This window comes from Bubalus bubalis, chromosome 5, assembly GCF_019923935.1.
Source record: "Bubalus bubalis isolate 160015118507 breed Murrah chromosome 5, NDDB_SH_1, whole genome shotgun sequence".
Lineage (NCBI taxonomy): Eukaryota > Metazoa > Chordata > Mammalia > Artiodactyla > Bovidae > Bubalus > Bubalus bubalis.
The window spans coordinates 67,773,619-67,789,061 of NC_059161.1; the positions used below are offsets into that span (position 1 = coordinate 67,773,619).

The 15,443-nt window shown below is 36.6% G+C and overlaps 1 long non-coding RNA gene across 1 annotated transcript in view; it reads right to left on the reverse strand.

Moving 5' to 3' along the window:
- Nucleotides 1–15,443, reverse strand: part of LOC123333728 — a 312,273-nt gene that overhangs the window by 131,900 nt on the left and 164,930 nt on the right. The window contains exon 2 of the long non-coding RNA XR_006551214.2: nt 5,652–5,725. This is a non-coding gene — a long non-coding RNA (uncharacterized LOC123333728). The remainder of the gene's footprint in view (nt 1–5,651; nt 5,726–15,443) is intronic.

Here is a 15,443-nt window from a genome sequence, read left to right on the forward strand (position 1 = left end):
TGGGCCTTAGGAAGCATCACTACGAACAAAGCTAGTGGAGGTGATGGAATTCCAGCTGAGCTCTTTCAAATCCTAAAAGATGATGCTGTGAAAGTGCTGCACTCAATATACCAGAAAATTTTGAAAGCTCAGCAGTGGCCACAGAACTGGAAAAGGTCAGATTCATTCCAATCCCAAAGAAAGGCACTGCCAAAGAATGTTCAAACTACTGCACAAGTGCACTCATTTCACACGCTAGTAAAGTATGGGCTTCCCCCACAGCTCAACTGGTAAAGAATCTGCCTGCAACGCAGGTTCAATGCAGGAACCAATGCTGATTCAACAGACCCAGGTTCAATCCCTAGGTCAGGAAGATCCCCTGGAGAAGGGCATGGCAACCCACTCCAGTATTCTTGCCTGGAGAATTCCATGGACAGAGGAAGCTGATGCGCTACAGTCCAAGGGGCCATAAAGAGTCTTACCCAACTGAGAGACTAACACACACACAGCAAAGTAATGTTCAAAATCCTCCAAGTGAGGTTTCAACAGTACATAAACCGAGAACTTCCAGATGTTCAAGCTGGTTTTAGAAAAAGCAGAGGAACCAGAGATCAAATTGCCAACATCTGCTGGATCATAAAAAAAGCAAGAGACTTCCAGAAAAAAACATCTACTTCTGCTTCACTGACTATGCTAAAGCCTTTGACTGTGTGGATAACAACAAACTGTGGAAAATTCTTCAAGAGACGGGAATACTAGACAACCTTACCTATCTCCTGAAAACCTGTATGCAGGCAAGAAGCAGTAGTTAGGACCAGACACAGAACAACAAAATGGTTGCAAATTGGGAAAGGAGTACACCAAGGCTGTATATTGTCACCCTGCTTATTTAATATCTATGCAGAGTGCATCAGGCAAAATTTTGAGCTGGATGAAGTACAAGCTGGAATCAAGAGTGCCAGTAGAAATATCAATAACCTCAGATATGCAGATGACACCACCCTTATGGCAGAAAGCAAAGAGGAGCTAAAGAGCCTCTTGATGAAGGTAAAAGAGAAGGGTGAAAAATCTGGCTTAAAACTCAACATTCAGGAAACTAAGATCATGACATCTGGTCCCATCACTTCATGGCAAATAGATGGGGTAATAATGGAAACAGTGACAGACTATATTTTCCTGGGCTCCAAAATTATTGTAGATTGTGACTACAGTCATGAAATTAAAAGATGCTTGTTCCTTGGAAGAAAAGAGATGAAAAAACCCAGGTAGCATGTTAAAAAGCAGAGACATTACTTTGCCAACAAAGGTCTGTCTAGTCAAGGCTATGGTTTTTTCCAGTGGTCATGTATGGTGTGAGAGTTGGACTATAAAGAAAGCTGAGCACTGAAGAATTGATGCTTTTGAACTGTGGTGTTGGAGAAGACTCTTGAAAGTCCCTTGGACTGGAAGGAGATCAAACCATTCAATCCTAAAGGAAATCAATCCTGAATATTCATTGGGAGGACTGATCCTAAAGCTGAAGCTCCAATACTTTGGCCACCTGATGCAAAGAGCCTACTCATTTGAAAAGACCCTGGGATGCTGGGAAAAATTGAAAGCAGGAGGAAAAGGGGAAGACAGAAGACGAGATGGTTGGATGGCATCACCCACATACTGGACATGACTTTGAGCAAGTTCCGGGAGATGGTGAAGGACAGGGAAGTCTGGAGTGCTACAGTCTATGGGGTCACAAAGAGTTGGGCATGACTGAGGGACTGAACAACAATAGTATTCAAATCAGGTTACCTTCAAAGGGCTAATTTCAAAAGGGGCTTAACTAATTTAACAATGGATTCTCTGTCTCAACACGGAAAACAATAAGCAAGTAGGATAGCTTTAATATGCTGATACAAAATAACTATGAACCCAGAATTGTATAATGAGTGCACTATCTTTTAAGATAACTATATAAAATTTTTTAAAATTCAGCAATTTCATCACTAGATTTACTTTACACTAGAATTACAAAGAATATATTAAGTTGAAAGAAATTGGTCTTCCATTGTAAACTATGATAAAACAGATTTAAAAAATTTTAGAAGATAATAAATGTGGGACAAATTCAAAGATTAACACTGCCTATATAGAGCAATATCTGTTGGTGTTGAAATAATCAAAATACATGAAAACAATAATATAATTTAGAAATAGTATATGAGATTAAATTTTCAAAGGCAAAATCTTGAGAGTGTTAAGCATTGTTTAACTTTGAACAATGATTTTTAAAAATTGCCTACCTGTAATAGTTGAAAGTCGTCTTTGAAAGAAAGAAAAACAGAATAGATATCTTATCAGCTGGTGTCATTTCCCCCCATAAATCAACATTTCTGTTCCCACTAGTAGTTTCTTACTTCAAATCTCAGCCTGAGGCTTTTTCTGACTAAAGAGTCTGGTTCACCTATCAATGACAAATAAAACAGTCAACAAATAAACTAGTTTTCTTCCTTTGGGGAGCCAATACCTCATGACATTTTCTACAGCTTTTCCAAGAGGTCCCCACGACTGAGCCCCAGTTGCCCTCAGTAGTATCATGCTCAGTAGTAACTGAATTATGTGAACTTTCTTCTCTTCCTGTGTCACTTCTGTACTATCTACTGGTTTTCCTGTATTATCTCTAACTTAAACTACTAACACATGTTACTCTCAGGGCATGCTTCTGAGATAACCCAATCTATGACAACATTAATCAAGTAGAGGGAATAATGGGATAAGAAATACTCAAACACCAAAACGTGGTAAGTAAGAGAGAACAAGGTACATAAACCTGGTGGGCAAAAAGGCTTGAGAGTAACATGGTAGACTTTATTCAAATACATTAATTAAACAGATAAAAACTGACTGAAAACTACAATCTAAAGAAAAAGGTTACCAGATATGGAGACAAATCAACAGATACAAAGAAAATCTAAAGAACACTATCAAACAACATGTGCTAATTAATATTTATAGAACACTATACAGAGGAGCCTAGCAGGCCTGGAAGGCTACAGTTCATGGGATTGCAAGGAGTTGGACATGAATGGCTAACACTTGCACTTTTTCACTTTCATACCCCAGAGTATGTAATAGGTGGTATGATGGGCCATAAAATATATGGTCTTGATAATTTGGAAAGATTAAATATTCCAAAATATATTCTGTGACTCAAATGTAATTAATCAGAAATTAGTAGCAATGACATCTAGTAAAATCTCAAGTATTTGGAATGAAACAACACACATTTATATAAACTATAGGTAAAAGAAAAGGTACCAAAAGGAGTTAAAAACATATTTTGAACAGAATACTAATAAAAATGCACCAATTACTTTAGACACCTACTTGGTAAGAGAAGAAATATTTTAAAAGAATGATTGAAGTATCTAATTTAGGAAGTTAAGGAAATTAAACCCAAAAGTGAAGTGGGAGAATAAGAAAGATAAGAAAGAGAATCAATGAAATAATAAAAATAAATCCATGGATAAATGTAATGAAGCTAAAAGCTGATTAAAATTAACAATGAGCTCGAGAGGGAGAGCAAGAGTGAATGAACACAAATCACACATATCAGGGATGATGGATACTTCCACAAATTCTATGAATACTGAAGTATAATGAAGGGATATTAAAAACCAATTCATGCTAGTAATGTTGACAATTTAGAGGAAGCAAACCCCATAAACAACATAATTTACTATATATGAATTGAAATCATAGATCATATATAAATAGCAGTATCTCTATTAAATTCTTAACTAAAATCACTTCCAGAAGGAAAACTCAAAGTTCAGACTGCTTCACTGATGAATTCTATCAAAAATTTAGGTAAGAAATAATACCAAAATTACAAAAATTCTTGCTGAGAATTCCTCTGAAAGAAAACTTTCCAACTCACTTTAAAAGAACCATGTAACATAGATTCCAAAAGCTAACAAAGACACTATTAAGAAAATTATATTATAAACCAATACAGCTCTTAAAATTAGAAATAAAAACCTTTCATAATAATAGCTAAACAAATCTAGCAATATATTAAAAGTATAATATATATAGCCAAATGGGGATAATCCTAGGAATATAGTTAGTGTAACAAGCATCAATCAATATAATTTAGCAATTAGTATAACTGAATTAAAGAGAAAAAAATGTATGATTGTTTTAATAGAGTCAAAAATTGACAAAACTCAGTAACTATTTATAACCATTATACGCAGAGTACATCATGAGAAACTCTGGGCTGGAAGAAGCACAAGCTGGAATCAAGATTGCCGGGAGAAATATCAATAACCTAAGAAATGCAGATGACACCACCCTTATGGCAGAAAGTGAAGAGGAACTAAAAAGCCTCTTGAGGAAAGTGAAAGAGGAGAGTGAAAAAGTTAGCTTAAAGCTCAACATTCAGAAAACTAAGATCATGGCATCTGGTCCAATCATGTCATGGGAAATAGATGGGGAAACAGTGGAAACAGTGGCTGACTTTATTTTTTTGGGCTCCAAAATCACTGCAGATGGTGATTGCAGCCATGAAATTAAAAGATGCTTACTCCTTGGAAGGAAAGTTATGACCAACCTAGATAGCATATTCAAAAGCAGAGATGTTACTTTGCCAACAAAGGGCTGTCTAATCAAGGCTATGGTTTTTCCAGTGGTCATGTATGGATGTGAGAGTTGGACACATTCATGTGAAGAAAGCTGAGAGCTGAAGAATTGATGCTTTTGAACTGTGGTGTTGGTGAAGACTCTTGAGAGTCTCTTGGACTGTAAGGAGATCCAACCAGTCCATCCTAAAGGAGATCAGCCCTGGGATTTCTTTGGAAGGACTGATGCTGAGGTTGAAACTCCAGTACTTTGGCCACCTCATGCGAAGAGTTGACTCATTGGAAAAGACTCTGATGCTGGGAGGGATTGGGGGCAGGAGGAAAAGGGGACGACAGAGGATGAGATGGCTGGATGGTATCACCAACTCAATGGACATGAGTTTGACTGAACTCAGGGAGTTGGTGATGGACAGGGAGGCCCGACATGCTGCAATTCATGGGGTTGCAAAGAGTCAGACATGACTGAGTGACTGAACTGAACTGAACTGATGTCAAAAATAATAATCATGCTCCAATTAGATAGAAAGAGGAACTTTGTTAATCTAATCAATGGCATCTGTGAAAACCTAGAATTAATATCATACTTAAAGATGATACAATAAATGTTCATGCTTTCAGATAAGAAAGCAAGAAAGTTCTCTTTCAGCATTTACATTCATAATCATTTACATTCACAATCATAATCATAATCAAATCTCAGCAAAGGAATAAGGCACAAAAATAAAATCAAAAGAAAAATATCAGAAAGAAAGATGACAAGCTGTCAATATTCATAGCAGACATTAATGTCTATAAAGAAAATCCTAATAAGTGAGTTTAGAAAGAGTTACAGAATACAAGTTCAATACACTATATGAGTTCAGAACAGGCCTCTACCCAAGATGTGTCACTTTGGCTAGTGAATAATTTTGAGCTAAAGGCAGCTGAGTTCCTGAAGACTCAAGAGATTCTACTGTCCCTCACTTAACTATCTAGAATTTAAACTGGGGGCTTTTTCCAAAGAGTTACTGCCACAGATAAATTTTAACTAAGAAGTGCAAACTCCTCATTACTCACCAAATGTTCTTCTTACTGTCCTGTGAATTACCCTTCTGTCCCGAAGAGCCTCAGGTGCCTCTCCTGATCAAGATCTGTAGAATACATTATTGGGTAGAGAAATAGACCCAACTGATTTTTGACAAAGTGATAAGAGTATTTATTAGTGGATATAAAATGCTGTTCTATTTTTTTTTTTCAATAAATAGTGGTAATAATACAGGATAAGCACATGAGAAAAGTACCTTTGAGCTCATATCACTAGGGTAATGCAAGAACCTAAACAGAAAAATTAAAATATATATAAGTTATAGTTTTACTTTGGGTTATGCAGCACTTTTTTCAAGAAAAAAAATAAAAATAAAAAATGAAAAAAATTGACCATTTTTATTTCACAAAAATTAAATATTTCTGGTTGTCACAACATCAGAAAGAAAATGAAAACAAAATAAATCAGAAACATTGTGAAAATATTTTTTCCATCAACTATTTATATACTATTAATATCTGACACTAGATAGCATATTAAAAAGCAACAAAGGTCCATCTAGTCAAGGCTATGGTTTTTCCACTGGTCATTTATGGATGTGAGAGTTGGACTATAAAGAAATCTGAGCACTGAAAAATTGATGCTTTTGAACTGTGGTGTTGGAGAAGACTCTTGAGAGTCCCTTGGGCTGCAAGGAGATACAACCAGTCCATCCTAAAGGAGATCAGTCCTGGGTGTTCATTGGTAGGACTGATGTTGAAGCTGAAACTGCAATACTTTGGCCACCTGATGTGAAGAGCTGACTCATTTGAAAAGACCCTGATGCTGGGAAAGATTGAGGACAGGAGGATAAGGGGATGATAGAGGATGAGATGGTTGGATGGCATCACGGACTCAATGGACATGATGAGTTTGGGTAAACTCCGGGAGTTGGTGATGGACAGGGAGGCCTGGTATTTTGGGGTTCATGGTGTTGCAAAGAGTTGGACACGACTGAGCGACTGAACTGAACTGAATATCTGACAATGACTTGTGTCTAGAATACATGGATAATTTCTACATATCAATAACCACCCAATAAAAATTAGGAAATAGTCTTAAAAAAACATTCTTAACAATAGTAAAGATATACAAATTGCCTATATATAAATATATATACACACACATATACACACACACACACACAAATTGCCAATAAACTCATGAGAAGATGATAACACAATTCCTAATCAGATAAATGCACATCAAATCACAGTGTGGAAGCATTTAATGTCATAATATGCAAGTTAAAGTGAGTTCCGCATTAAATATTGGCAAGAGTATAGGAACGTAAAACAGTACAACTATTCTACAAACTTTTACTGATTTCTTATATAGTTAATATGCAACATCCCCATGACTCATCAATTCCACTCCCAGGTACTTGCTCAATAATAATGAAACATTTATTCACAAAAGTAATTGTTCAAGAATACTTGTAGCAACATTCTTTTTAATAGTCTCAACCAGAAACAACTCAAATTTCTGAAAGGAGAATGCATTGCAAATTATGGTATATCTATACAGCAGGTGTTGGAGAAGACTCTTGAGAGTCCCTTGGACTGCAAGGAGATCCAGCCAGTCCATTCTGAAGGAGATCAGCCCTGGGATTTCTTTGGAAGGAATGATGCTAAGCCTGTAACTCCAGTACTTTGGCCACCTCATGTGAAGAGTTGACTCATTGGAAAAGACTCTGATGCTGGGAGGGATTGGGGGCAGGAGTAGAAGGGGACGTCAGAGGATGAGATGGCTGGATGACATCACTGACTCGATGGACGTGAGTCTGAGTGAACTCCAGGAGTTGGTGATGGACAGGGAGGCCTGGTGTGCTGCGATTCATGGGGTTGCAAAGAGTCAGACACGACTGAGTGACTGAACTGAACTGAACTGAACTGATACAGCAGGAGATTCCCTGTGGGTCAGATGGTAAAGAATCTTCCTGCAATGCAGGAGACCCAGGTTCCATCCCTGTGTTGGGATGATCCCATTGAGGAGGGAATGGCAACCCACTCAGGTATTCTTGGATGGATAATTTCATGGACAGAGGAGTCTGGCAGGCTACAGTCCATGAGGCCTCAAAGAGTGGGACACTACTGAGTGACTAACACTTTCACTTCTCATACAGCAGGGTACAACTGAGCCAGAATTATGAATAACGTACCAACCACTATGCAACAATATGAATGAATCTGAAAAACATTATTTTAAATGAAAGAAGTCAGATATAAAAAGTATATACTGCGTTATTCTATTATATAAAGTTCAGAAATAGAAAAGACTCATCTATGGCTACAGAGATAAAAAAGTGGTTGCCTATGACATATGGATATAGTCTGGAAGGTGTTTTTGTATACTATGTGAGATGGCAAAAATATGATGTATCTTGAAGTGTTGATTAAATGGATGTATGATTAGTCAATACTCAATGAATTTTATCTTGATATGTGAATATTTTTTGAAATTTTACCTCAATTTTAAAAATATTTTGTATTAAGATTGATGATTATTGATTTCATATTGTTACCTATCAGTGAGTAGTAGAAATTTTGAGTAAAGAATGTCTTTCCCATACCCAACATGAAACATTTCCAGCCTTAATTTATGACATAAATCCAGTTATTTTACAGTCTTTGAGAAAATGTAACAAGTACCTTCTTTAAAAAAAAAAAAAAATTGTTGTTAAATAAGTGTGTGTGTGTTCTGGTTAGGATTCAAAGAGCTGCCCAATTTTCTTTTCATCTTCTTAAGAGTTTAAGTTTAAACACTGGTAGTATCCCAGTGTCTGAAAATACTAGGCATTCAACAATAAATAGAAATAATCAACAGTATTTTCCACAGAACTAGATCAAAAGAAAATTAAATGCCGAAGAATTGATGTTTTTGAACTGTGGTGTTGGAGAAGACTCTTGAGAGTCTCTTGGACTGCAAGACGATCAAACCATTCCATCCTAAAGGAGATCAGTCCTGAATATTCATTGGAAGGACAGATGCTGAAGCTGAAACTCCAATACTTTGGCTACCTGATGCAAAGAGCTGACTCGTTTGAAAAGACCCTGATGCTGGGAAAGATTGAGGGCAGGAGGAGAAGGGGATGACAGAGGATGAGATGGTTGGATGGCATCACCAACTCAGTGGACATGGGTTGGGGTGGACTCTGGGAGTTGGTGATGGACAGGGAGGCCTGGAGTGCTGCGTTTCATGGGGTTACAAAGAGTAGGACATGACTGAATGACTGAACTAATACTGATACTGATAGAAACAGAAAACCCCAAATACCTAAAGTAATCTTGAGAAAGAAAAATGGAACTGGAAGAGTCAGGCTTCATGACCTCAGACTATATATACTACCTAGCTACAGTTACTTAAAGAGTATGGTATGGCATAAAAAAAAAAAAAAGAAAGAAAGAAAGAAAGAAAAAAAAAGATGCAGATGAAACAAGATTAAAGATTCAACCAAAGAAAATGAAACAAGATTTAAATCCAGAAATAAACCCATGCATCTCTGGTAAACTAAGCAAAGAATAAAAGAGGCAAGAATATACAATGGACACATACAGACTGAGAGTGAAGGGCTAGAAAAAGATATTTCATGCAAATTTGGACCAAAAGAAAGCAGGAGTATCAATACTCCTATCAGATAAAATAGACTTTAAAATAAAGACTGTGATAAGAGACAAAGAAGTACACTACATAATAATCAAAAGGTCAATCCAATAAGAAGATAAATCAATTAGAAATATTTATGCACCCCAACATAGGCGCATCTCAATATGTAAGGCAAATGCTAACGAGTATGAAAGGGAAAATTAACACTAACACAATAATAATGGTGGACTTTATTACCCTACTCAAACCTATGGATAGATCAATCAAACAGAAAATTAGTAAGAAGACACAACCTCTAAATGATACAATGGGCCAGTTAGACCTAATTGATATCTACAGGCCATTTCACCCCAAAACAATGGAATTCACCTTTTTTCCAAATGCACACAGAACATTCTCCTGGGCCATAAATCCAGCCTTGTTAAATTCAAAAAATTTGAAATCATTTCAAGCATCTTTTCCAGTCACAATGCAGTAAGATTAGATGTCAACTACAGATGGAGGAGTCTGGTAGGCTGCAGTCCATGGGGTCACTAAGAGTCAGACACGACTGAGCGACTTCACTTTCACTTTTTCAATTTCATGCATTAGAGAAGGAAATGGCATCCCACTCCAGTGTTCTTGCCTGGAGAATCCCAGGGGCAGGAGAGCCTGGTGGGCTGACGTCTGTGGGGTCACACAGAGCCAGACATGACTGAAGTGACTTAGCAGTAGTAGCAGTACAGAAAGAAAAAGAAGAAAAAAAAAAAAAAAAACTGTTAAAAATGCAAACATATGAAGGCTAAGCAACACACTTCTGAATAACCAACAGATCATGGACGAAATCAAAAAGGAAACCAAAATATTCATAGAAACAAAGGAAAATGAAAACAGGACAATCCAAAAACTATAGGATTCAGTAAAAGCAGTTAAGAGGGATATTCATACCAATACAAGGCTACCTCAAGAAACAAGAGAAACCTCAAACAACCTAACTTTATATTTAAAGCAACTAGAAAGAGAAGAAAAGATAACCCCAAAGTTAGTAGAAGAAAAGAAATAATAAAAATCAGAACAGAAATAAGTGAAAAAGAAATGAAGAAGACAATAGCAAAAAACAAAGCTAAAAGCTGGATCTTTGAGAAGATAAATAAAATAACAAATCATTAGCCAGATTCATCAAGAAAAAAGGGAGAAAAATCAAATCAACAAAATTAGAAATGAAAATGGAGAAATCACAACAGACCACCCAGAAATACAAAAGATTGTTAGAGACTACTATGAGCAATTATATGCCAATAAAATGGACAACTTGGAAGAAATGGACAATTCTTAGAACAGTATAACTTTCCAAAAATGAATCAGGAAGAAATAGAAAATCTTAACAGACCCATCACAAGCATGGAAATTGAAGCTGTTATCAAAAATCTTCCAACAAACAAAAGCCCAGGACCAGATGGCTTCACAGGCAAATTTTACCAAAAATTTAGAGAGGAACTAATACCTATCCTACTCAAACTCTTTCAGAGAATTGCAGAGGAAGATAAACTCCCAAACTCATTCTATGAGGCCAGCATTACCCTAATACTGAAACCAAAGATGCCACAAAAAACAAACTACAGGCCAATATCACTAATGAACACACATGCAAAAATGGTTCACAAAATCCTAGCAGACAGAATCCAGCAACATATTAAAAAGATCACACATCACAAACAAGTGGGCTTTATCCCAGGATGCAAGGGTTCTTCAATATTCATAAATTAAGCAATGTGTAACAACATAAAACAAATTAAAGATAAAAAGCATATGATTATCTCAATGGATGCAGAGAAAGTCTTTGACAGAATTCAACACCCATTTATGATAAGAACTGTCCAGAAAGTAGACATAGATGGAACATATGTCAACAGTGTAAAAGCTATATTTGACAAACCCACAGCAAACATCATCCTCAATGGCAAAAAATTGAAAGCATTTCCTATTGGTGCCCACTTTCACCACTACTATTCAACATAGGTTTGGAAGTCCTAGCCACAACAATCAGAGAAGAAAAGAAATAAAAGGAATCCAGGTGGGAAAAGAAGCAGCAAAACTCTCAGTTTGCAGATGACATGACCCTCTACAGAGAAAACTCTAAAGACACGGAAAATTACTAGAGCTAATCAGTGAATATAGAAAAGTAACAGGACATAAAATAAATATACAAATCTCTTGCATTCCTATACACTAACAATGAGAAAACAGAAAAACTAAGGAAACAATCCCATTCACCATTGAAACAAAAAGAATAAAATACTTAAGAATAAATTTATCTGAAGAACCAAAAGACCTATATACAGGAAACTATAAAACACTGATGAAAGAAATCAAAGGTGATACAAATAGATGGAGAAATATACCATGTTAAGGAATTGGAAGAATCAATATAGTGAAAATGAGTATACTACCAAAGCAATCTATAGATTCAGCGCAATCCCTATCAAGCTACCAACAGTATTTTTCACAGAACTAGAACACACAATTTCACAATTTGTATGGAAACACACACAAAAAAACTCAAATAGCCAAAGCAATCTTGAGAAAGAAGAATGGAACTGGAGGAATCAACTGCCTGATTTCAGACTATACTAAAAAGCTACAGTCATCAAGACAGTATGGTACTGGTACGAAGACAGAAATGTAGATCAATGAAACAAAATTGAAAGCCCAGAGATAAATCCATGCACCTATAGACACCTTATCTTTGACAAAGGAGGCAATAATATACAATGGAGATAAGACAATCTCTTTAACAAGTGGTGCTTGGAAAACTGGTCAACCACCTGTAAAAAAATGAAACTAGAACAGTTTCTAACACCTACACAAAAATAAACTCAAAATGGATTAAAGATCTAAATGTCAAACCAGAAACTATATTAATTTTAAAGGAAAACATAGGCAGAACACTCTCTGACATAAATCACCAAAAGATCCTCTATGATCCACCTCCCAGAGTAATGGAAATAAAAACAAAAATAAACAAATAGGACCTAATTAAACTTAAAAGGCTTTTGCACAACAAAGAAAACTACAAGCAGGGTGAAAAGGAAGCCTTCAGAATGGGAGAAAATAACACCAAACAAAGCAACTGACAAAGAATTAATCTCCAAATACATAGCTCATGCAGCTCAAAACTAGAAAAATAAACAACCTAATCAAAAAATGGGCCAAAGACTTAAACAGACATTTCTTGAAAGAAGACATACAGATGGCTAACAAACACATGAAAAGATGCTCAACATCGCTCACTATCAGAGACACGCAAATCAAAACCACAATGAGTTACCCTCTCACGCAGGTCAGAATAGCTGCCATCAAAAGTCTACAAACAACAAATGCTGGAGAGGGTGTGGATAAAAGGGAACCCTCCTACACTGTTGGTGGAAATGCAAACTAGTATATCCAATCTGGAAAACAGTGTAGAGACTCCTTAAAAAACTGTAAATAGAACTGCCATAGTGAGCCAAGCCAAGTAAAGTCACTCAGTCATGTCCGACTCTTTGTGACCCCATGGACTGTAACCTACCAGGCTCCTCTGTCCATGGGATTTTCCAGGCAATAGTACTGGAGTGGATTGACATTTCCTTCTCCAGGGGATCTTCCCAACCCAGGGATCAAACTCAGGTCTCTCACATTGTAGACAGACGTTTTACCATCTGAGCCACCAGGGAAGTCAGAACTGCCATATGACTCAGCAATCCCACTGCTGTTCATACACACCAAGGAAAATGGAATTAAAAGAGACACATGTACCCCAATGTTCTTTGCATCACGGTTTACAATAGCTAGGACATGGAAGCAACCTAGCTATCCATCAGCAGATGAATGGATAAGGAAGTTGTGGTACATATACATGATGGAATATTCCTCAGCTATAAAAAAGAACACATTTGAGTCAGTTCTAATGTGGTGGATGAAACTGGAGCCTATTATAGTGAGTGAAGTAAGCCAGAAAGAGAAACACCAATACAGTATATTAACATATATATACATATGGAATTTAGAAAGATGGTAATGATGACCCTATATGCTGCTGCTGTTGCTGCTGCTAACTCGCTTCAGTTGTGTCCGACTCTGCGACCCCATAGACGGCAGCCCACCAGGCACCCTCGTCCTTGGGATTCTCCAGGCAAGAACACTGGAGTGGGTTGCCATTTCCTACTCCAATGCATGAAAGTGAAAAGGGAAAGTGAAGTTACTCAGTAGTGTCCGACTCTTTGCAATCCCATTGACTGCAGCCTACCAGACTCCTCCACGCATGGGATTTTCCAGGCAAGAGTACTAGAGTGGGGTGCCATTGCCTTCTCTGATGACCCTATATGCAAGATAGCAAAAGAGACACAGATGTAAAGAACAGACTTTTGGACTGTGTGGGAGAAGGCAAAGGGTGGGATAATATGAGAGAATAGCACTGAAACATGTATATTACCGTATGTAAAATAGATGACCAGAGCAAGTTCAATGCATGAAGCTTGAAGGGCAATCAAAGCTGGTGCTCTGGGACAACCCTGAGGGATTGGGTAGGGAGAGAGGTGGGAGGGGGATTCAGGATGTTGGGATAAAACACGGGATTGTATGGGATGGATGGGAACAGCCATCACCCATGGCTGATCCAAATTGATGTATGGCAAAAACCACCACAATACTGTTAATTAATTAGCCTCCAATTAAAATAAATTAATTTTTTAAAAAAGAATATATAATGGAAAAGGACAGTCTCTTCAGTAAGTGGTGCTGGGAAAACTGGATAGCTACATGTAAAAGAATGAAATTAGAACCGTCTCGGACACCATACCAAAAAAAAAAAAGCTAATCATGGATTAAAAACCTAAATGTAAGACCAGATACTATAAAATTCCTAGAGGAAAACATAGGCAAAAGACTCTCTGACATAAATCCTAGCAGTATCTTTTTGGATCCATCTCCTAGAGTACTGGAAATAAAAACAAAAATAAACAAAAAAGATCTGATTAAACTTAGAAGCTATTGCACAACAAAGGAAACCATAAACAAAATGAAAAACAACCTACAGATTGAGACAAAACAATTGTAAACAATGTGACCACCAAGGGATTAATTTCCAAAGTATATAAAATATGCAATAACAGCTCATACAGATCAATATAAAAAATTACCCAGTCCAAAACAGAGGAGAAGATTTAGATATTTCTCCAAAGAAGACATACAGATAACCAACAGGCACATGAAAAAAAGGCTCAACATTATTAGAGAAATGCAAATTAAACCTACAATGAGGCATCACTTCACACCAATGAGAACGGCCATCATGAAAAAGTCTAAAAACAAATGCTAGAGAGGGTGTGGAGAAAAAGAAATGCTTCTACATGGTTGGCCAGAATGTTTTCCACAGTGGTGGTGAAGCCACTTTGGAAAACAGGATGGAGGTTCCCCAAAGCACTAAAAAATAGACTTGCCATAGATCCAGAAATCCCACTCTTAGGCATATATCCAGAAAAAACTATAATTCAAAAAGATATATGAACTCCAATCTTCCTAGAAGCACTATTTTCAACAGTGAAGACATGGAAGCAACCTAAATATCCACCAACAGGTGAACAGAAAAAGAAAAAGCGACATATATATGTGTGTATATGTGTGTGTGTACATATGTTTGTGCATATATATATTCATATATATATAAATTTATATATATATATATATATATATATATATAACATTACTCAGGCATAGAAAATAAAGAATGCCATTTGTAGCAATATGGATGGACCTGGAGATTATCATACTAAATAAGCTAGACAGAGAAAGTAAATATATATCACTTATATGTGCAATCTTTAAAAAAAGAGAGACAAACTTACATATAAAACAAAAAGACCCACAGACACTGAAAACAAACTTATGGTTACCAAAGGGGAAAGGAGAGGGGAGTGATAAATCAAATTTTTGAATTAACATACACACAATACATAAAATAGATAACCAATAAGGACCTACTGTATAACAGAGAACTATACTCAATATATAGTAATAACCTATAAAGAAAAAGAATCTGAAAAAGATGATGTACATAAGAAACTGAATTACTTTTCTGTACACCTGAAATTAATGAAACATTGTACATCAAACACTGTTGTTCAGTTGCTCAGTTGTGTCCAACTCTTAAATACCCCATGGAC